Source organism: Dermochelys coriacea, chromosome 8, assembly GCF_009764565.3.
Source record: "Dermochelys coriacea isolate rDerCor1 chromosome 8, rDerCor1.pri.v4, whole genome shotgun sequence".
NCBI classification, from domain to species: domain Eukaryota; kingdom Metazoa; phylum Chordata; order Testudines; family Dermochelyidae; genus Dermochelys; species Dermochelys coriacea.
The window spans coordinates 102,328,790-102,352,036 of record NC_050075.1 but is presented as its reverse complement, the minus strand read 5'-3'; the positions used below and the strand labels follow the sequence as shown (position 1 = coordinate 102,352,036).

Here is a 23,247-nt window from a genome sequence, read left to right as displayed (position 1 = left end):
CAACTGGTCTCAAGCAAAGTTTTTAAACATGGTTGTTCCAGCGCTTGGGGGCAGAGCATCAAGTCACATCTAGCATGCCAGGGGATAATGTTATAACATAGCAGTGTCTCAAGCATCTTATACCCTGGTCAGAGCAGAACTGTGACCCTGTCAACACTATAAATGTCAAGTTACAGAATCTGGTTACAACACAATTGTTCACTTACCTGGTTACAACCCTGAAGAAGAGCTCCATGCGGTTCGAAAGCTTGTCTCTCTCACCAACAGCAGTTGGTCCAATAGAACATATTGCCTCCCCGACATTGTCCCTCTAAATGGCAGAGTAATTTCAGATGATTACTTACAAAACATGGCCAAGGTCTAGTCTACCCTACCGTTGGAACTCTGCTTGTAACCAGAGCAGGGGAAAGCCAAGTTATAGCCAGTTTCCTGTGATATGTTTTAACTATAGGGCCAGACCTCATCTTTTGTAAACTGTTGTTTGACTCCAGTTGAAGACCTAACCCATAGTATAGACACGCCCTGTGTTTCAATATAGTCCTCGGCCATCATAAATCTACCTGTGCAGATGGGGCCCTAGGGGGGATATTAAAAATAAAAGGGAAAATTGTAAGGGATTCTAAAACTTTATGCAACCTTCGTTAGCACAAGCAGCTTTGCTATTACCTTTAATAATCCAGCTAACTGCAACAGAGAAAGCTTTCAACTTTCAACCCTTTTCAGGGAAAAGTCTTTAAAATGTTTATTATTACAGTAAATTGCACCATTTAAGGTCAAAACAGAAGCATATTTTTAGACTCAAGCAGGATTCAAGGTTGTTTTGTTACCTGCCGAGGCTGAGTCCTCTTGGAAAGGTCTGTGTTTCTAATTTCCCAATGCTATTTTGTTACTATGAGATGATGAGAACACCGCTATGCTGTTATAGTTTCTATTTTTTTCTTAATTGGTTGTTCATACACATGACTGGCTGGAGTTGAAAATCTCAGCAAAAAGCCATTAACACCTGCACGTTTGACCTGCAGTTCATAAATCAGAACATATGTTTTCATATTTCAAATTAAACAAATGAACATTACCAAAACTTGACAGCAAAGTATTGTCTTTTCGCAATCAAGGGGTCAGATTCTCCACTGGGGTAAATCTGCATTGCTACACAAACTTCCCCGACTTCTAGTCCCAAACATGCCATCCTTTATTTTCAGAAGCAACTTTTATACAAGGAATTATGGGGGTGCAGAGAGCATATGTACAAGTTTCCATCTGGTTGCTTGAGAGTGGAAGCTGCCTTCTTTCTGTAATATGGAATCAGAGTTCCACAATGGATTTCTCCCTATCATGTATGTATAATTATATTTATGTATATAAGCTTTGATTCAGCAAAACACTTACACTTGAAATCAATGGGACTTAAGCACATGCTTGCAATTAAATACAATTTAACTGAATAGAGCCATTAACAAAGTGTGTGGTACTTATATTGGTACATCTGTGCATAAGTAGAGAGGAAAATGGTGCCAAATCTTTCACTGACCCCCAAATCAAAGCTATCTATCTATCCAATGATCCATCCGTCCACTGATTCTCCCACTAGTTATTTATGCTGTATTTATCACCATAGCATCTGGGCATCAAACCTCTGACTGCCAGAAGCTGAGACTAGATGACAGAGGATGGATCACTCAATACGTTGCCCTGTTCTGTTCATTCCTTCTGACCCAACTGGTACTGGCCACTGTCAGAAGACAGGATACTGGGCTCGATTGACCATTGGTCTGACCCAGTATAGCTGTTCTTATGCCCTTTTATATTTCTTCCAATTTTTTTTTCAGATACAGAGATTCTGACCTCAGTTAAACTGAGGTCAGTTTCTACTGTTTTTATTCATATTGCAGCAGTGCTGAAAATGTGCAAGGTGCTGTGCAGATGTATTCATTAAGAAAACTCCTTCCTCATTCTATGTCCCCTGATCCTTCAAACATTCTGACATTTACATGCTTAACTCTATGCACTTGTAAAAAGTTAAGAACATGAGTAAGTGTCTGCAGTTATCAGTAGCCTAAAAAGCCAGTGGAGTTACTCTAGATGTGCACTATTGCAACTGAAGTCAGAATCTGGTCAAATGGGTTGAATCATTTGCACTAAAGTCAGTGCCAAAGCTCTCATTGACTTTGACCAGAGCAGGATTGAGCCCAATTCTATTCCTCTCTTGCAAACTTTTGTTTGAGAGAAAACAATAATCAGTATTGTGCAAAACTCTGCAGACTTTTATTTGTATTTAAGCCACACATCTAAAAAACACCTGGATTAACTCAGCTGTGTAAAGCTGATGAGCATGGAAAAATGTATATGAAGGAAAAAACAATCAATGTGTCTCATTTGGAGTGTTCATTATTTAAACATCTCCTCTCCCCACATGCATATCTCCTTTAGGTGAGGAAGGTGTATTTGCTTTTTGGGTCACAATGTAGAATAACAGAAAAAGGAGACTTTTTTTTTTTTCCTTTCTCAGAGTAACACAATTTAATTAGAAGCTGTTTTAATGGTTACCTTACTCTCTAAGGCTGAAAGATCTAACTCGCCTCAATGTACTTAGCTCAAAATCCCTGTAGAGGTTCGAATTTCTAGATGCAGTTGCCAGGAGCGGTGAATTCAGGCCTTTATAGCGTCCGTGTGATTGTCAGCTAGAAGAGCATTAACTGTGTATTACAAAAGTGAAGAGTTCCCTCACCTCCTTTTGGCTGGTTGTTTCTACATGGTGGGAAGGAAAACATTTTCCCAGTCAGCCCTTTACTGTGCAACTGGGAGAAACTGTCACTTCACTATGAGCAAGCCCTTCAAGATAAGTCAAAATGATTTACCCTGTAAATAAAGCGGGCTGTTTTCTTTAACTGGAAGAATTGCCCATGTGGTGAGACTTCCTATGGGAGGGGATGTGGCTGGCCCTCTACATTTATCCGCTGTGTTTGTCTTTTTTTGAAAAAGCAACATTGGAAAGATTAACAAGTCTGTCACTGAAGGAACTGATCTATCAAAGCTGTGGATACAAAGCAGACCATTCATTCCTTGCGTTTCTGAAATCTCACTTCCAGTGCAACCCAGGTCTTCCCATTTAGGTTCTGATTAAAAGAGGGATTTCCCGCCCTCCCCTCAGGGCATATAATCCCTTTTCAGATGAAGGATTTCTATATATATTCTGTACGTTGTAATTTGACCCCTTCCAACACAGGCTGACTGGTTTGCCAAAAGGAATTTGGAGAGGAGTTTTGTTTGTGTGTATAATGGGGAAGGGGTGCTGCAAACAAGACAGCTAATGACCTGAGCACAGAACTGGGTGCCAGGAATTCCTGAGTTCTAATACCTATTCTGACATTGGTTTCTTCTGAGGTTTTGGACTAATCACTTACCCTCTCTGCCTCTGTTTTTCCATTTGTAATGGGGATAGTAATACTGCCCTACCTCACAGTGGTAGTATGGAGATTATTTCATGGTTCTAAACTGTTTTGCAAATAATATAATTAAATAACACTATTTTAAAAGGTTTATTTTAAAAGCCTCTCTCTCTCTAGCTAGCTACTTGGATGGCTCCCATCCCCACAGTGTCTGATCCACCTGTATACTCATGATTTTTTCTGGGAATTTTTTATGGGAAAGAAAGACCTAGCCGTTTGCTGCTTGCAGTGCACCGTGCTTTGCTTTCAATTCTCCTGGACACAGACAGCTGGTTTCTAATTAAGGATCCTGGGTAATGTAGCCCAATGGATATTTCTAAGGAAGTACTCTAATTAGAGCCACCGCTAGAGGGCATTCCAGTGGACATTCCTCCCCTGAAGTAAGTAGAATGGTACCCAAGGATGTATTTGGACCTATAGGCATATATGGCTACAATGGTATGCAAATTTTGCCACCCTCCCTTCCCTCAAGGCTCTCCCACCCTAACTAGTAAATGAAAGGCCTCACCATGTACTACTCCCAGAGCAGTCCGCTTTACTGAATGTTAAGCGATGGCCATTTTGGGTGGTTCTGAAGGCTGCTCAGTCAGTTACCACCTCTCTCTGTGGAGACTGTTAGTGGTGCGGTGGCTTTTTCCATCCAGGTTGTATCCTTGTGTATGTTGTGGAAGGAGGTCAGCGACAGCATATGCCAAAGTGAACCAGCTGCCTGGTGCAATTTAAGAACAATCTGCCTCCTGCCAACCTTGTGCTTTGATCTCCCCTGCCCAAAAGCAACCTCTCACCTTGGTGTCTCAGGCATGGGACTTGCACAAGGGAATCAGACAGCTCCTAGCCTTGGGCCTGCCTCTGTCAAAAGAAGGCATGACTCCCAGAAGCCTCAGAGCTAGAATAGAGCCAATCTGTCCCCTCAGACCCAAACAAACCAAAGGGAAAATCTGTCCCTTTGCCTAGGAAGCCCATCTGATTCCCAGAGGGATGCAAAATGTTCCTCTGAATTGAAACATATAAGGATGACAATAGTTTATGCCACTATCATCTTGCTACATTTAAGACACCTACCTCTTCAATTCATAAAATATTTCCTCTTAATATACTTCTCAGTGAGTTGCATTAGAAAATGAAATAGCTCTGGAATGTTATCTGCAGATACTGGGGTAAGTCTAACCTGCTGGCCATCCTGGGAGTATCTACAGTGCACCTAATGGAGTTCTCCCCATGGGTAATGAATTTGGCTCTTATGTTCCCCGATTTCTGGGATGCCACACACTTAAAAATGATGCTCATTAAAGGCCTGATCCCTGCAAGATGCTAAAAACCCTGCACTCCCACGAACTGGCCCAGTGTCGAAAGGTGATCAGTGCTTCCAAGCCCCATTGACTTCACCCAGAGTTGAAAGTGTTTAACAGGTCTCAGGTTTGGGACCTGTTTTACTGGGCTCCATTTTCAAATTGGTCTGCAGAGATTTAGCAGCTCAACTCCCATTAAACTCAATGAATGAGGGCCAGCTAAAGCCAGCTCATTTATCACTATTCATCATACATAATGATTCAAATAGCGTAAGGCCATGAGATCTGTGCTGCTTTATTGTGTAGACACCCCACATCTGAGAGTAAATAAAGACGTGTGTAAACCTTATTAGCAGCTAAGAAATTAATTATGACATTGACATATGACACATTTGGAAATAATTGACCCATCCTTGTAATTTAAAAGCATCAGACAAAATACGTTTCCAGCACTCTTCGGATACTGTTGGCTGGTATGTCAGTAAATATATTGACTTCCCCATTTTACTCCTGGGGAAATGGAGGCAGAAAACCAACTTGACCAAGGCTTCATGACGAGTCAGTGTCAGAGCTCGGATTAGTATTCAAGAGTTTCTGGCTCTCCTGTCCTAGGCTCAGATCAATTTTAATCTCTGTATCTTTGACTTTCTTTAAATACCGTTTAGGGATGGTGAGCATATTTGACACTAATAGCTTTTCCCTCTTGCATCTTCTACCCCCCCCACCTTAAACTTTTAAATCTTTAAAAGAAGATGAGGGTTGACTCAGCGATTAACCAGGATTAATCTCAGCAGGATATTTCCATTTTGCTAACCACTGATACCATTGAGAAGAGAAGGCTGCTGCTATGGATTTCCTTCACTTCAGGTCTCTGCCAACCTGGGATGCTATGCCAAGATAGAACTGATGTCATTTATGCAAATTATTTACTTCCAGCCCTGGTAGGAATCTATCTAATGTACTTACCTGGCTCCATCACCACAGTATCTAAGCCTGACAGTCTTAAATGTATCCAACACCCCTGTGAAGTAGGGAAGTGCAATTTATTCCTATTTTACAGGAGGGGACATGTCCACATTGCGGTCACAGGGTGTTAGTGCAGCCTGGGTAGACATACCCGAGCCAGCTTTAATTTAGTCAGCTTGGGTACTGCTAGCAGTGAAGCCATGGTAGAGCACATCAGTTCCCAGTCTGCCAGGAAAGCTGGGTAATTACGTGCGAAGGCCACGCTGCTGCAGCTTCATTCTTCCTGCACCTGAGCTGGCTAAATTGTCCACACCAGCTGCCGTTCCACCCTGTGACCTACCCTAAGTGACTCCCCGCCGAGGTGACCCAGGGAGTTTGTGGCACAACAGGGAACTGAGCCCGGGTCTCTCAAGTCCAAAGCAAGTGCTCTAACCACTGGACCAGCTATCTTTGAGGATGGCGTTTCCGAACAGACTAGTTCTAGTCAACAGCCTATCGCTGCTCAGATTCCTGAGTTGGGGCCAAGCTTTTCTGTGCCAGCGCCACAGATAACCTCTCCAGTGGGAGCTGAGACAGTTCAGCATCTTGAGAGAAAAAGTCGATTATCTATGCTTGCAGAATCAGGGCCCAAATGATGCTGTGAAAGCCAAATTCACCCGCTGCTGCAGGTGGGAGTCGAAGGCACTTAGTAGCTCATCAGCCTGGCCCTTTTAGTTTATTGAGCCACTGTGCAAACTTCAGAGAGATTATTTCATATGACCTTGGGATCTATGCAAAGCTGTTTTTCTTCTGAAGACCCGGGTTGTATTTTGTGCAGGATATGTACATTCTGGAGGAAACAGTAAACATGTCCGTGACCTGCTGAGCTCAGATTTCTTCATCAAATATCCACCATTCCCCAAGGTAAAATTCCCCGAAAGTGTTGAAGCTTCATTGCACCAAAGACAATAAAATATGTTTGCTAGCCACCATTCGGTCAGGTTTTACAACAATTGCTTTTGAGCTGTTAAGTATGCTGTTCTTTAGTCAAGGATCACTGCTTTTGTGCACACACTTCCTGTTGGGTGACATTGAACCATTACATGCAGATACTGATTATTCAAAAAACACACACAACCATATAGATAGGTACCCCCCCATAAAGCCATTTTACATTTATACGGTGGATTGTTCCCTTTTAATCTGTTGTCAAAACTAAGTGTCTCTCTCTGCTTTTGCTGCAGCCCTGCTCAGGGAAGGGAGGGTTAGTAGCGACAGTCCGATAAGGCCTTTTGGGATAATATTGGCCACTGGGTAGTAAAAATGGGAGCTTCTTGAGGTGCTGACAAAGAAATGGAAGATTCCACCGGGGGAGAGATTGGTCCCTCTATTGGAGAGTGATAAGAAGCATTGCTAGCTGAATGGTGTTACAATCGCATTAGTTCAATTACAATCACTTCAGATCAATAGACTCACTGAGGCCCCGATCCTGCATGGGTGTAAGCTTACACAGCTGAGTAGTTCCACTAAAGTTAAAGTCCCTAGTTTAATCAATTCATTTTCCAGCAGTAACAAAACACTGGCAGTGTGAGCTGGGTGACTATATTGTTACACACAGCACATGCCAGTGTCTCACATCCTCCGCAGCAATCTCTGAATGACACAGCTTTTCTTGCAAGCATCTATTTTTTTTAATTTCTTCCCCTAGGATCTTTTCTCTCCTGTCTGGGTTTGGCATTTGGGCCTCCCATACGCGATTGCCGCTTTCTAAGACCAGGAATAGAGTTGCCCAGTTGTGACAACCGCTGTCTTCACCAACATACCTTCCTACACAGTGTAATCAATCAGAAGGGAGGAAATGTGTGCTATTTTTGATAAATGGGCTCCAAAATTTGCTGATCGTGTTACAGGGAGGACCAGATTAATTTGGGTCTGAATGAAGTGCAAAGGCATGGCATTCCATTGTTTTTAAAGGGCAGAGCTGTGTCCCCCAGCCAGGCCGGAGAGTAATGGGGTGTGAGGCTTCCTCTTACATCCAGGCACAGAAATTAGCCATGGCCCAGGGTGCAGTGTAGGAAGGAGGGCAGCCTCTCCCATGCAAGGGGGTGGAGAGAGGGCAGAGTCTTGTTTCCTCCACCCCCCACCCACATGGTCAGTGCAGCTGAGCAGGTGTGGGTGGGGAAGTAATCTGTGCCAGATATAGGGCTGACCAAGATCACATCCCCTCTGGAGCAAGTGGGGCGCAAAAGACAGTACTGCAGTATGCCAATGCCCTGCATTCAACCCCTGCAAAAACACACCACCACAAACACCATGTCAGCCCCCCACTCCCCAAATCATGATTGTCTTAAAAATCATGACATTTAAATGAAAAGACACCCCCCCACAATTTTTTGTCCTGGTTTCCAAGCCTTCAAGGTGCACTCGAATCCCATTTTCAAGTTTGGGGGTGGGGCGGAGTTGAGATACTCATGTAATCAGCCAGCCCCAGGAGCTAGGGCTTTAAAGGAAAGCCTCAGCTTTCACAAGACTTGTGATAAAATGGTGAGTGTGCCCCACTGATACTGTGGCTCTCTGAGACCAGGTTCTGTCCTTGATCCCATCTGGGGCAGCATGCCTGCTTGCTGCTCCTTGCTCAGGCTTTGTGGCAAAGCGGCAATCTAGCCTGAAACTTTACAAAAAGAGCATTTTAATGAGCATGATTAAATGAATGACTTTAGCAAAGAATTAGCAGACATGAGAAACTGATTTTTAAAAAAATTTCTTTGTCCTTAAGCTTTTAAAGGTCACTTTTTCTCTGATGTGGGCTTCATAGCTTATATTTGCCATTATTTAAATTCCATGGTGCACTAGTCTAAATTACACAAAAGCTGCTGGCTGCTTCAAATAACTCAGTCCCCCATCGCTTCCCAGCAAAGAGGGTTGCATGATACAGCGGAGGCTGTCAGTGATTACAAAGGAATAGCAATTTGATGCAGAAAAAAGAAAAAAAGACACAAGCAAGGTTTGATATGTTCTTCTTCCTTAAAATTTGAGAGAGAGAATTAAAATATCAACATGGGCTTATGGGATAAACTCATGAGAAGGTTCTAGGGCTTGTCTACATTGGGGAAATTGACTACTATAGATAGAGTGGAGTAATGAAGCTTTGGAAACAGAGTAATTACTGCAGAATAAAAATTCATTTTTATTCTCAAATAGTGTCTTCATCCTGGGGAGTTATACCAGAATAGCTAAATTATACCAGGATCGCTATAGTGGAATTGTTATTTTTCTCTGACGTGTCTCCCCATGTAGAAAAGGCGGAACTCATGACCTAGCCCCAAGTCCTGCAAAGAGATGCTTATCTTTGGAGAAGTCCTTTTGATGTCAGTAGGTCTATTCATCGAGTGTAAAGTTAACCACATTCTTATGCCTCTGGAGGATCAAGGCCTGGGTGAAAGATTTCCTCATGGAATTTCTGTCCTTCCTGCTCGGAAAGGACACATTGTAAGAACAGTCTGTCTCATGGCATTGGAGGATTTCCACTTCTGATCCCAGTTAGTACCCAGACGCATGACAGAAGGGGGAAAAGAACAATGTTAAGCTAATGTTTCCAAATCTAGAAATGGTTGGGTTTGGTTCTGGTTCTGGGTACATGTTTGGATAGTTCTTCTTGTATCTGGATACATTTGTTTACCCCTAAAAGATGTGCTTAAAACCTAATTAAAAAGCATTTCCAATCTTCCTCTTCCATAACCCCCATAATTAATATACACACATTTATGCACAGTCCCATCAGGGCAAATTGAAATCAATCGAGCGACATCAATTTACAGCAGTTAAGAATCTGGCCCATCTAATCTAATATTGATGAACTCTATTCTGAAGTATGTCTTTGCTGTTACCTTGTCATCCACCCTTGTTTATCAGTTTTTGCCATTTATCCTTTCGTTCTCTGGGGCAGGGACTGTCTTTGCATGATTTGTCTATGCAACTAGCATATTGGGACTTTGATTCCTGAGTGGGGCCTTAGGAGCTACCCCAAGGTAAATAAAATATTTCTATCTATTAACAGATAGGCCTGAGCATGAAGTTTGAATCCAGGGGGTTTGGCTTGGCCCACTACAGAGCTAGGAAGAAGCTTCAAAGTTCAAATCCAGCTCTACATGTCATTGATGAATGGTGCAGTTCTCCTAGTTTATGGAGAGTGGTATATTGCAAGGAAGGGTTAAAATAATCTTGGTAAAAATCAGCTGTCTTTTAACCTTGTTGCAAAATCTAGACAACCCAAGGATGTTTGCTTTTCTCCTTGAAGGTTAAGTTGTCCTAACAGGTGCTAATTTTGTGTTTTCTTATGGAGATCTGTCCATATTAGAAGCAACTGTGTGCAAACAAAAAAGCCAATTAGAGTGCAAGGGTATTTTCCATCCTTCCTATTTCCATGTGGTCCCCAGCTATCTCTATCAGTCATGTTAAGCCATAGACTTATCCTTTCTTGAGAATTGGTAGATTTGTACCCTCTTTGGGGAAAATTGCTATTCTAATGTCATGGGAAAAATATTGTCATGGGGAAGTGGATGATCCATGCTAACTGGGATTTGTCATCAGCTTTGGCAATCTATGTAGCAGGGGTTGAGATTAATGGAGCCAAAGACTCTAAGCAAATATTGTTGGCATGCTGTTAAACTGTCAAGAGAGCAAGAAAAAAAGCTCACTCCGCAGTCCCCAAATAAAGATTTGTATTCAATGAGCACTGCAAACCTTATATTAGTAATTATTTCCAGCTAACTACTTTCCAAAAAGGAAACGACTTGGTGTAACTTATTGTCCAAGGTTTATTTGCTGTATTTTTGTTAGATTTAAAATTAGATGGTTGAATCTGAGCAGGAATTGGGTCTGCCAAATCCACTCTTAAATACACTATGCTGAATCCTCAATTGCTGGAAATCAGCATTGATCATTGACCACGATGGTTCTACATGGATTGACACCTGTTGAGACTTTGGCCCAGGATTTTTACATTTTTGTATGGACCATAAATAAAAACCAGTAAAATTCCCAAACTCTGAATAGTTGGTGTTTAGTTATTGCAACAATGTTGGCATAAGACCCAACGTTTTCTCTATCCATGTGCTCAGCTATCTAGCTTGCAAGCTGTAATAAACCAAAGCAATGCATCAATTACAATATTTTATGATTATTTTATACTCTTGGCAAAATACTCAGTTATCTTGAACCCTATTAAGGCTCAGCTGATTAAAGGTTGAAGTTTTTCATAAGTTATTGATGGTATTTATTTTATTCAAACATTTTCATAACAAACTAGCTATGATAATATTTTTCTTGGCCAGAGACTTAAGACCAAAGACTTACGTTGTAGGTAACAATATACAACTGTTTATTCAGTTTAAGGACACTGAATAAATATATATGTGCATCTTTGAAATAATTCTACGAGTCACATTTTGATTTGCCACTGTTTAAGGTTAAAGGGGAACTGATTTTCATTTGCAATATGGTTATGCTCAGAAAGTGGGCTATGTAAAAATAACCCATATCTATGCCCTGTGACTGATTTTTGTCATCTGATATTAACAAAAATAAATCATGTCTGGTCACCTATCTGTCTGTCTGTCCATCCATCCGTCCCTATGACTTCTGATATATCCACCACCATAGTATCCAGGGATCCTGTTCTTTCCCTAAAAGATTAGGATAATTAATCTCACTGGAAATTATTCATATACTGATGGGATGAATGCTGATGTGTTAGCCCAAGGCCCTGATTCAACAAAGCATTTATGCATGTGTTTAAGCCCCATTGAAGTCAATGGGATTTGAATATATACTTAGATCCTATACTGAACTGGGGCTTAAAGATTTTTTCTTCACTGCAGAGTCAACCCTAGTGATCTGCATGTGAATTATTTATCTGATGTTAGCTTAGTTCAAGTGAGAGCAGTCACGCTGCAAAATAATACTTAGCTTGTTGCATCTTCACTGGTGATGTACTTGTGTGTGGCGCAAAGACTTCCGGGGGCATATACCATGGTTCTTAGCGCTGCAGTGTGCTGGTTATCTCTATGCATTCTTTCAGTGTGTTGTGAGAGAACTTGTCTGTCCCCAGAGGAATTGTGAGTCTTTGGAGGACTAGCAGCAATCGTGTGGCATTGTAGAGTGACTGTAGCAGCTGATTGGATGAGCTCAAACAAGCTTTAGCCATCTCAAGTTCATAGCACCACCACCTTCAAAGGAGGGATTTTTCTGTGTGGATGTCATTTGGGTTAAGGGAACCCTCAAGCTATAACACGAGTTAGCTTTGTGAACAGAAGTCCATAGGGAGTATGTTTGGATGCAAAATTTTGCATTATAGAGTTTGTTGACCAGCTTGCATCTGGGCAGGAACCTCCCCAAAGCTTGTAAGGGATGTTTTGATTCTGGTCCATCAAAAGTTGAAGCCATCAAGCTTCATGCTGCTTTGAAGTGAAATCCTTTTTTATGTCATGTTTGTTTGAAACTGGATCCAGATTCACAAAGCATTTGGCAAACTTGGATGGAGTTTCAAATTGGTAATGAGCTCCTCCCTGGTTTCAGGTTTTATGGTTAACCATGTGCACATTTAGCTCCATTATAAATATCTGGGGACAATAAAACATTAATTTGTCAAGTTTTGAAGATGTTTAATCAAAGTAAAGAATACGAATGGGAAGAAGTGTTGACTGATGGAATCCTTATTTTTTACCTTAGTGCTTGAGAAGGATACCGAATTGTATCATAAGAATAAAGGTAACTAAAAGTACTTTGCAATTCTATAGCACCAAGGATCTCAGAAGGTTTTACAGACATTAATGGATAAAGTCTCACCACATTGTATGGTACCATTAGTGCATGGATCTCCCCATCCAACTGCCTTGCCAGGGACGAGTTAAGCGAGCAACTAACTTGCGCACCTATTGCAGAGACCAGTATGGGCCATTACTGGGATGAAGACTTGCTAGGGCAGTGTTTCTCAACCGTTTTGATACCAGGGACTAGCTTGCTGCCTTCCTAAATTGTGTTAGGGAGATCTCAAGGATGGGCACTGGTCTACGGACCGGTCATTGAGACGCACTGATTTAGGGTGTAAATCATCGTGGCCAGCCACGGGTGCCACACCAACCTCTCACCTGCAATCTACATCCTCCTTCTGTATCCCCCAGCTTGCCCTGGAGTGCCCCCTATACTGGGTGGATAAATGTTTTGCATTGGCATGTGAACTTTTTAAGTGAAACAGGCTAATTTTTTAGCAGAACTGGTTGAAAAAGCAGTAAAACATTCACAAAACTATTTGCCACTGATTTTTTTTAAACTATTTTGCTTTTCAAAACGTTGAAGAAATTTTCCCCAAAAAATCCTCCCCCACCCCAAATTACATGAAAACATTCGTTGACTTTGGTTTTCTTTTGGCCAAAAACTCAAATGTTGACCAAAAACAAAACATTGAAAATGTTTGTCATCTCCATTCATTCATTAAAATGGGCGCATTTTTCAACACAAGAGTGGCTTTATTTCCAGACGCACCTGAGGCTAGTTTTGCATAAAGAGGGCTGTGCCTCACAAACATCAGCATGCGTGCGTTTGTTACCGTTCTGAGGCTGCTGAGGGGTGCCTGCTACTGGAAAGGCCCTGAAAAGTCCCACTGCCTGAGTAGGAGTCCCTTCGCACAGATTGTGTTAGATGGTCTTTTTTAGGTGGATGGGGGGGGGGAGCTGGGTTATAGCTTTTGGCTCCCCACTGCCCTAGTCCCTTTGGTCTTCTCAGGTCTCTAACCCCCAAATGAGTAGAGGATGGCGGCACCGATCACCTTGGCTTGCCTTGGGGATTACAAAACCTATTTTACTGGCCAGAATACTAGGGCCCGTTGCCTCTTTGTGGGCCTGGAGGGGGCTAATAAATACCCTTCCTGAGGGCAGTTCCTCTGAAGGCTTTCAGAAGTCTCCTTTGGGAGATGTAGAGCCACTATCTGCTCTCTCCCAGAGCTACCCAGCAACTGCTGGGAACTTCCTGTTTTTAAGCCCTTATTCCACCCTTCGTGTGATTGACAGGGCCAAAGGGGAGGGGCCAGCCTTGCCCACAGCAGCACACGCTCCTGAATGTATTTATCCTCACAACGCCCCTGGGAGGCAGGGAAGTGCTAGTATCCCTGTTTCGCAGATGGGCACCTGAGGCACAGAGGACTGTGTCAGCTGACTCAAGCTTCGGCTACAGGCCTGTTCAATTGTGGCGTAGACATTTGGGCTTGGGCTGGAGCCCAGGCACTGGGACTTCGGGTGGGGGGAGGGTCTCAGAACCCAGGATCCAGCACAAGCTGAAATGTCTACCCTGCAGTTCAACATCCCCATAGCTTGAGACCCGCAAACTCGAGTCAGCTGACACTGGCCAGCCATGAGTGCCTAATTGCAGTGTAGACATTTCCAGAGGGGCTAAGGACCACATTTTTAAAGGCATTTACACAGCAAAAGATGTAGATCAGTGCCTAACTCCCATTAGGTGCTGTTGAAAATCCCACCAGGCATCTAAATACCTGGCCTTAAGTGACTTGTGCAAGGTCCTGTAGGAAGTTTGGTGCAGAGTAAGGAACTGAACCTTGGTCTCCACAATACTCAGCCGGCACCTTCACTGCAGGACCTTTCACTAATGCTTACCTGGGCTTTGTTCCTAGAATTGATAATGCAAAGATATACTGCTATCCCCCTGGAGTGCCCCATTGCCTTCAATATGCCCATACTATCCATCTCAAGATCAGAGAGCCAGGGCTTCACAAAGACAGAAAGTACTTCCCCTGGATCAAATCTTGACGTCCTCAACCAGAAGAAACACCCATTGGAGTGGCACAGCTTGAGGATTTGGGTCCGTGTGTGTGATCCTTTGTATTACATTTTTGACTGTTCCTTGCACCCTCCAAGGAGGAAATCTGCGGACAGTTTATGACAAAAATGCCACTTATTTCCCTCAGCTCTTTTGACATGGGAAATGCACATCTGATGGAGGTTATTTGTTTTCATATGCCATGTGCTAAGAAAGTTTATGCATGGCAAGTATTACCAATCTAAACAACACTGCCTAATTGGAGGCCTTGTAAAAATAAAACAACATGGTTGTTTGAAGGATTGTCATGTGCTCTAGTTATAAAAATGTGTTTAAATGTCAAAAATACTCAGCGTCCGGGATCTAACTTTTTGATCCACATTAAAGCTTTAAAAGGACCTATGGATGGTTCACCCTCAAGACTGGCCACAATGGAAGAGCTTGTTCTGTCCTGAATCACGGATCCTGCAGATTTAAACCACATAATTAAACACACAAAGGACTCTTGTGTAATGGCTGGGTCAGGTTAATGGCCCCACTTGCAAAAGTATTGATTTGTACAAGGGAACAAGCGTGTGACAAATGGGAGGATATTTGAGGAGTGTTTCTTGACTTTCCAAGGGTAACTACAGCAACACAAGCTAGAGAGAAGGTTCTGGAACTTCAAAGCGTTTGATGTAACTGGTTCGATGGTGCGTACAGTACTGGTGCATGTCCTCATAATCTTGCCAGGTGTTGAACACTCAAGGGCTAAGTTCTCAGGGGTGTCTTCTGCTCTTGGCATCATAGCAAAGCACTGATGAATTGCACTGGAGCCTGCAGGCTTATCTACATAGTTTTAATTATGCCAGTGTATTTAAATGTCAACTAGTTAACTTGGTCCCCGATCCGGCAAACACCTTCACACGTGCCTAACTTTATTCTAAACATAAGGATATAAGAATTGCAACACTGGGTCAGACCAATGGTCCGTCTAGCCCAGTATGCCATCTCCAACAGTGGCCAGTGCCAGATTTTCAGGACGGCAATTTTGGGAGACGCACCCCATCTTTGCTTCCCAGTTTCTGGCAGTCAGAGGTTTAGGGTCTTCCTGAGCATCTTGGCTAATAGTCATTGATGTACCTGTGGACTTATCAGGTTCTTTTTTGAACCCTGAAATACTTTTGGCCTTCACAACATCCCCTGGCAATGAGTTCCACTGGTTAATTGTGCATAAATGCTTCAAGATCAGAGCCTGTGCAACATGAGATCTTTTCCGCCATCTTCAGTAACGCTGGATAGGAACTGGAATTTCTGTTCCACAGAACAAAAAGCTGAAATTCTGAAATTGCTTCTGAAACACAATTTTTGAAAAAAAACCCCTCATTTTTCATCAATCAAAATGTATTTTTTCAATACATCAAAGCACTTTATTTTGTAATTTTTATAACATAAAATAAAATAACAAAATGGCATTTTCCAACAGAAAAATGATCCATTGGAAAATTTGGAACCAGTTCTAATATTCAGCAGAGCCAGTCAAAAAATGAGAACCCATTTCATGAAAAATAATTGGAATTTCAAAGTTGTTTTCACTTCTGTGTATGAAATGGACTCATTATGGGTATTTAAAAAGATTAAGTTTTTTTTAAAAATTATTATTGACATGTTTATCAAGATCGTGGCAGTTGGGTAAATGAAAAATTCTGTAATCATTTTGATAACATTTTTATTTCCATTTTCAATAAAAATAAAGAAGAAAAGATGTTTGTGAAAAACAAGAAAATTTCATTTGCAGGAAGATGTCCATTTTTGGCTTGAAAAAAAAAAAGTTTTGTTGTAAAAAATTCCAGCCAGTTTTCATCTGTAGATTTTATAGTTTCCCTTGCTCAATAGTCTTCTGTGGGGTGATGGCTGCTGTTGCTATTATTATTATTTATATGCATTTCAAAAGTGCCCCAAAACCCCAGTTACAGAGCAGGACCCTGTTGTGCTAGGCTCTGTACAAACAGAACAGAAGGGCAGTTCCTGCCCCCAAAGAGCTTACAGTTGACTACAATACAAATAAGTTATTTGTTTGTATTATAGTAGCGCTTATGGGCTTCTACTGAGAGTGGGGTCCAGTTTTGCTGGGCACTATATAAACAAACATATGGTAAGTCTACACTACAACTAGAGGGGTAATTTCCAGCCTAGACATGCTAGGTTTAATAGACAGTGCACTAAAAATAGCAGGGTAGCCCTAATGGTAAAGATGAAGTCCCAGACTTTCTACCCCAAGTACTAATCTAGGGCCTCGGATGGGATTGTCCTGGGGTGGCTAGCCCAGGCTGTTGCAGCTATTTTTACCAAGCTACCTTGATCAAGCCCAGCTCGTCTAAACTGGAAATTACGCCTTCAACTGGATTATTGATGTACCCAGTGAGTAAGAGCATGGCTGGGCAAGGAATAAGAATGATATGGAGCTGATTCCCCATTCTGCAGGGTGCATATCATTCCTTCCACTCACTGAAGTGGAGGGCAGGAGCTCGGGCTCAGGGTAATACAGGGTTCTGCTTGCAGAATACTGATCACCTATTGTAAGAGAGGGTGGAAGAACAGTCGCATTTGTGAATCAGAGCTCTCCCACTCTTCCATGGTGCACTGTTCTGAGTCGCATCTCTGGTGTTATGTGACAGCAAGTGCACCTTCATTCATATCAGCAATGATCTAAATTTAATATTTAAAATTTAAACTGCTCCTTTAAGTCTTTAAACCATGATTTAAGGACTTCAATAGCTCAGACATAGGTGAGGTTTTTTGTAGGAGTGGGTGGGTGAGATTCTGTGGCCTGCGCTATGCAGGAGGTCGGACTAGATGATCAGAATGGTCCCTTCCGACCTTAGTATCTATGAATCTATAATAACCTGCTCACGGCTTTTTCCTTTGTATCGAATGCAGAGCAACACAGAAAATGATGATGCTCCTAGGGAGAGGCCGGGGTTGAAACCTCTCATTTTGTTGTTTTATTTCTGTCTGTCTAGAACCTTTCTAGCCTTGATAGCTGTTTGTTTTAACAATTTGAATAATAGCTTGTAGGAGAAAGAAGGAAAGGGAAGACCATTGATCCAAATGGTATTTTTTTCCTGCTGGGCATTGAAAATGTGCCTTGGCTTGTGGGATGATATAGGTGGCATCACCCACGGCTTGGAAAAAAAATAAACACTTTATTTTAAGCATGTTGCATGGCTCTTTCCATGAGCTTAAGCAAATATAATGATTGTTGGATGGAAACCACTGGGAGGGCTGTGTCATTCAAAAGCTTCCCCATTCCTCCTGACGTGGGTGCTTGTATTTGCTTGTGGGTTGGTGTAGAAACATCAGTGTGTTAATTGTGAGACATGCCACGGCCATGAGGTGGAAATGAAAGAAGCAAGGCAATCGGAGAAATAAACAGAGCACTCCTGCAGTGTGGAATCCAAGGGTTCAAAGTGCATCTTCCACTTGTGCATTAGAACAGGGGTTTTCAAGCTTTTTTCATTTATGGACCCCAACAAAATTTTGAAGGAGGTGCGGACCCCTTTGGAAATTTTAGACATAGTCTGCAGGCCCCAGGTTGAAAACCACTGTTCTATGGTAATGACAACCTTTCGTGGACCCCTTAGACATATTCTGTGGATCCCCAGGGGTCTGCGGATATCAGGTTGAAAACCACCGCATTAGAATAGCCCTCCTCCCCTTCCGCCCAGGGCTCTTTCCCACCCCTCCCCTTCCGCCCTGTCCCTCTCTGGAATTTGGAGCCCCACCACAACTGCTGACCTCCCCGCCCTAGGCAAGTGCCTCCCCCAACCCCTGCCCACTGACCTCAGCCCCAGAGCTTGGGGTGCCCGGCACCGCAGCAGCAACACCAATCCCAGCCCCAGAGCATGGGGCCTGCAGCCACTTGAACCCCAGCCCCAGAGTGCAGGGCAGGCAGTGCCAGGTAGGCACCAGCCCTAGCCTCCCCAAATCCCGGCGGCAGGCCGCCCAGCCCCGGCCTGGGTCATAAAAGAGCGGGAACTCATAGGCACTCTACTGGGGATGGAGCGTGGGCAGGGCCTTGCCAGGTTGTTTGGGGAGGCTCAGCCTCTCCTAGCCTATGATACCCCCCGCCCATGACAGAAGCCAAGAACCAGCCCATAAACACAAACAAGCTTTGTTCCATGCTCATTATTTTTAGAAGCAATGTAACACCGACAAAGGCCAGTATAATAACAGACGATTGCCAAACACACCTCTTTCTTGTTTTGCTTTTGCTGAATGGTTTTATAGGATGTGGACTTAGTAATGTTGTGGCAAAGTGTCATTTCCTTTTTTATTGGGATTACTCAAGTATATAAATAGATGCTGGAGGTCAATCCTTTTATGAAGTTTGCACTGTGGTTAATCAGTAGGAGCTGAGATCTTCTTGGAAGTCTTAGAGTTTGCTGCGATTTTATTCATGGCTGTTGAAAAACCTTCAGATAACAAAGTATGTGTCTGGAGCATGTTGTTGTGGAAGACCCCAGTCCTGCAATGAGGTCCACATAGTCAGACCCCTGAGCATCCATCCAGTTGCATTAAAGTCAATGGGGCTCTGCATGGATGGGGAGTCTGTTTGCATGGCACTTATTGAAGGTTTGGGGCCTTGGCTGGCAATGTGCTGCAGCTGAAGGCAGTGTGGTTCAATGGATATCGCCATGGGCAGCAGGCATAAGATGTCAGGGGAGGCTAAGCCTCCCCAAACAGCCGCCGCTTTTGGAGCACGCCACCACCAAAAGGATGGGGGCCTCAGCTATTGCCCTACCTGCACTCTGCCCCGATCTCCTACTTCAGCTTGTCCTCTTCCCCCTGAAGCCCCATCTTCCCTCCACCTCTTCCCATCCTTGCTCTGCCCACATGGGGACTGGGGGAGGAGGCGAAGAGGTGCGAGTGGTGGGTGGGGAGGGAGGGGGCATGAGGAGTGGGGAGTGGGGCCTCAGGGAAGGGGGCCGTACAGGGCTGGGGGTGGAGCATAGGCAGAGCTTCAGGGAGAAGGAGGCAGAGTGGGGGTGAGGCCATGGTCTGGGCACGCCCAGTCTCTCCAAATGGAAGAGTCACGTGCTGCCCTGGATAGTGCATTGCACTAGCAGTCAGGAAACCTGGGTTCTGTTCCCCTTCTCTGCCAACCACATTCTGGGACTAGACAAGTAATTTCCTCTGTTTGTCCTCCCACCCTTTCTCTGTCTTGTCTATTTATATTGTGAGCTCTGCAGAGCAGGGACTGTCTTTCCCACTGTTTGTGCAATGCCTGATCTCAGTGGGGACTGTTAGAAGATGGGGAATTTAGCAAAATACAGACACTTAAAAGAACAGAGCGAGTGGGAAGGGAAAACAGATTTTTTTAAACTGACAATAGGGCAGTAAAATAAATAAAAACTTATAAAACACAAGCTGCTTCTAAATGTAGGGCATTGTTTCAATAAAACCTTTATATTTTGATACTAATTTAATTGAAGGCCAGTCTTGGGACCAGCATTTGACCTATATTTTATGGCCTTTGTCCTGCAATTGGACCTGTGCAGTGGACTCCTGGGCTGTGCAGAGCCCCACTGAATTCAGTATGGCTGCAGGCGGCGGGTGGGGGGTAAAAGTGTAAGAGTTTGCTCGTGCAGACACGACTGCAGAATCAAGTCTATGTTTGAAGGCTGCTTGTAATTTTTTTTGTAATGCATCAGTTATATTTTGCTAGAATGACCCCAATGTCATCCACCTAGTGCTCATCACAAGCAGCTCTATAGTAGGAAACAGCAATCATGTGGGATCCAATAGTAGCAAATCAGCCCAGCAGTTATGAGTGGTCTGATGATAACAAACCAATTAATATATGTGCAGGAAGAAAAAAGCTTGGCCGTGAAACAGATTTGAGTGTCAAGCACCTGGAAAGTTAGTAGACATGCCTAGATACTATGGGGATGGGCAGTATACAATATCCCAACACACTGCAAAATCCAGAATTATTGAAAAGCTATTATGATGCCTTTTAAATTAATGCTATTTGTGTTACAGAACAGTGGCATTCAGGGCATCCTGTGTGCAGCGGAAGCAGTTCAGAGACAGGGGGAACCTACAGAGGAGAATGCACACCATGGATTTGTGCTCTGTAGTGCTCCTTCGAACCTGGCACACACAGCTTTGAAGAGAAAGAGTCCGTCAGAAGGCAAGATATTCTGATCCCATCTGACCCGGCTTGGAATCGTATGAAATTCTGACAGCGTTTGAATGACGCAAAGCTAATATTTGCACAAGTACTGCCTCTCTCATTCAAAGACTTCTGCAGCCTTGTTGGCCAAATTCAGCTCTTGGTTATGCTAGTGGAAAATCTAGAATGTGGCCCTAAATCTAGTTAATCTCCATCAAAACAAAAGTAGTTAAAATATTTACTCTTTCTAATGAAACATGCAAGGTAGTAACTTTTATAGTCAAGAAATATTCAGTGTTCACCTGGCTAAATATATGGTGAAAGAATTTATAGGCCTGGCATAAGGAAGTAAAATGTGTACTCTAAGGACTCTGGTTAATCTTTAATTTCAGGCCACTGTTGTTATACCTGCAGTGTCAGACAAAAACAGGGCATAAGCCCTGTTTTAAGGTAGTATTCTTGCCTTATTTACAGGGCAACACTGCACATTCTGAGGGACAGCTGAAAAGACGGACTGGATGTGCGGCGTGGCCCACAAACTAAGATGTTTTAGACTTTCAGCTCTGACTAAGCAAGCAGAGGATGGGCCTATCAGTATGCGGCTCCAATCCGCTAGGTTGATCAGAGAGCAGGGTATCATGTGACATAATAAAGAATTACGGGAAGAGTTTTTTCTTTACACGTGGAATCCCCACCTGCTTGGTGTGGCACTCTGTCCCCATCTTCTAGTGGCTAGACCATCTAGAGATTGATGAGCCTATTACGGCCTTAGGTAAGAAACATCTTTTTTTTACCTCGGGCCTTAGAGGGTCATGACTTAAGCTCAAGAGGTCCCAGGTGTGATCCCCATGGCCGATGATGTACACAGGGGGTATCAGTGTTAGACACTGATCAAAGAACTTTATTAGATTAAGGAAAATGGCGTTAATCTAGAGCTGGTTGAAAAACGAAAATTTTCATGAAAAATGTTAGTTTCCCACAGTTCGAACCAGACCCATTGTTTGTTTTTCCACAAAGTTTAACCAATTTCTTACATTGAAAATGGTCTTGAAATAAGTCCAGAAAAATGTTCATTTTCTGAAAACCATAAACCAAAAATGTCCATGCTCATTTCAACAAAGTTTGGCACTAAAATTTCAGGTAAAACATTGATCAAAGATGTTGCAAAAAATGTGGAGGGTTTTTTAAAATTTCACAAGGTTTTCACAAACCTTTTTCAAGGAAAGTCCGTTTCTGTTGACATACCCCATTGTGTTCTAAAAATTGCAAGCAGCTCTAGTATTATCCACTGAACTCTTTCAGTTTCTTTCCGTTTTCCTATAGAGTTTCTGCCTAGAATCTTGCCCACTCCTCCCTGTTTGGCTTCCTGCTACAGATTTAAAGAAATAGTGCCTATATCCTCACAAGACCTACCCCTATAACTCTGCAAAGGAGACTGTTTTGTAAACCCATCTTAGTTCATCTCTCCATGCCACAGCAAATCTGCAGTATTATTGATGCCCTGAAGATGCCTCCACAATCACAATACAAGGAAAGTTGGGTAGCAGGAGCACCCGCCTGGTTGGCAGGGAACTTCATGCCTTTAGAAACATCACAGCAGTGGTGGATCTTCATGGGGGACTTGAAAGTTGAGGGGAGTAGCCTTTTGGAAGGGTGATTCTTACATGGGAGTTAGCCTGGGAAAAAGCACAGACATGTTTGCCTGAGAAACAAATCAACAGAACTGACATTGGCTCGACTATATTAAGGCTCCCTCTTCATGATAAACTGTTGGTAGAGCAGAGATGTCAGCATTTGGCTGCTGTCACCCTGAAGTTTTTCTCATCTTTTAATGCCATTTTTGATTTATAGAGGCACTTAGTGGCCAGATGTGAGGGAACAACCCACAGTCAAGAAGGATATTAACAGAGTGTCGTCTTGATCTGTTTCCAATGAACGCCTGGCTATTTAGTCTCACTTTCTTGGCCATATATTTTGAGCCTGGGTTAAATAAATCACTGATTGGTCAATGATGATTCATAACACATGAAACCCCCCCTCCCCATGTTCCAGTCATGTTAAGATTGTGATGCAACCACCAAAAGGAAGGAAATTAAAAGTGAAAGCAAACACCTTCCCAACTTAACTTATTCAGTTAGAGAAGGGGAATACCTGGAACCACAATGCATCTGAAAGAGACCTTGGCATGATAGTGAACAGGAAATTGGATTTTAGCTTGTAAAATAGTACCCAAAGGGGAAACAAATTAGCCATTGTGATGCAGAATTAGAAGCATCACATCACGAAGCACGGAGGCAATAGTACTCTGTATGTCATTGTTGTGATTAGAAATATGTCTACACTATAGGTGTAATTTCCAACTCGGGCAGACGTACCTGGGTTAGCTCTGGTTGGGCTAGTGTGGAAAAAATAGCAGTGTAGATGCAGTGTGTATGGGGAGTGGCTATGATTCTAAGGTGCCAAACCTGAACTTTGGGGAAGTTCAGAATTGCTTCTGAACCTGGCTATGAAGTCTGCATCTCTGGCCCATCTCTGTTAAAAACAACAAGTGGACAAAAACATTTGAAGATGAGAATAT

The 23,247-nt window shown here is 42.9% G+C and overlaps 1 long non-coding RNA gene across 1 annotated transcript in view; it reads left to right on the top strand.

Moving 5' to 3' along the window:
- The window catches only part of LOC119860573, a 63,140-nt gene extending 41,340 nt beyond the window's left edge, over positions 1–21,800 (top strand). The window contains exon 3 of the long non-coding RNA XR_005294571.2: positions 20,537–21,800. This is a non-coding gene — a long non-coding RNA (uncharacterized LOC119860573). The remainder of the gene's footprint in view (positions 1–20,536) is intronic.
- The last annotated feature ends 1,447 nt before the right edge of the window (positions 21,801–23,247 follow it).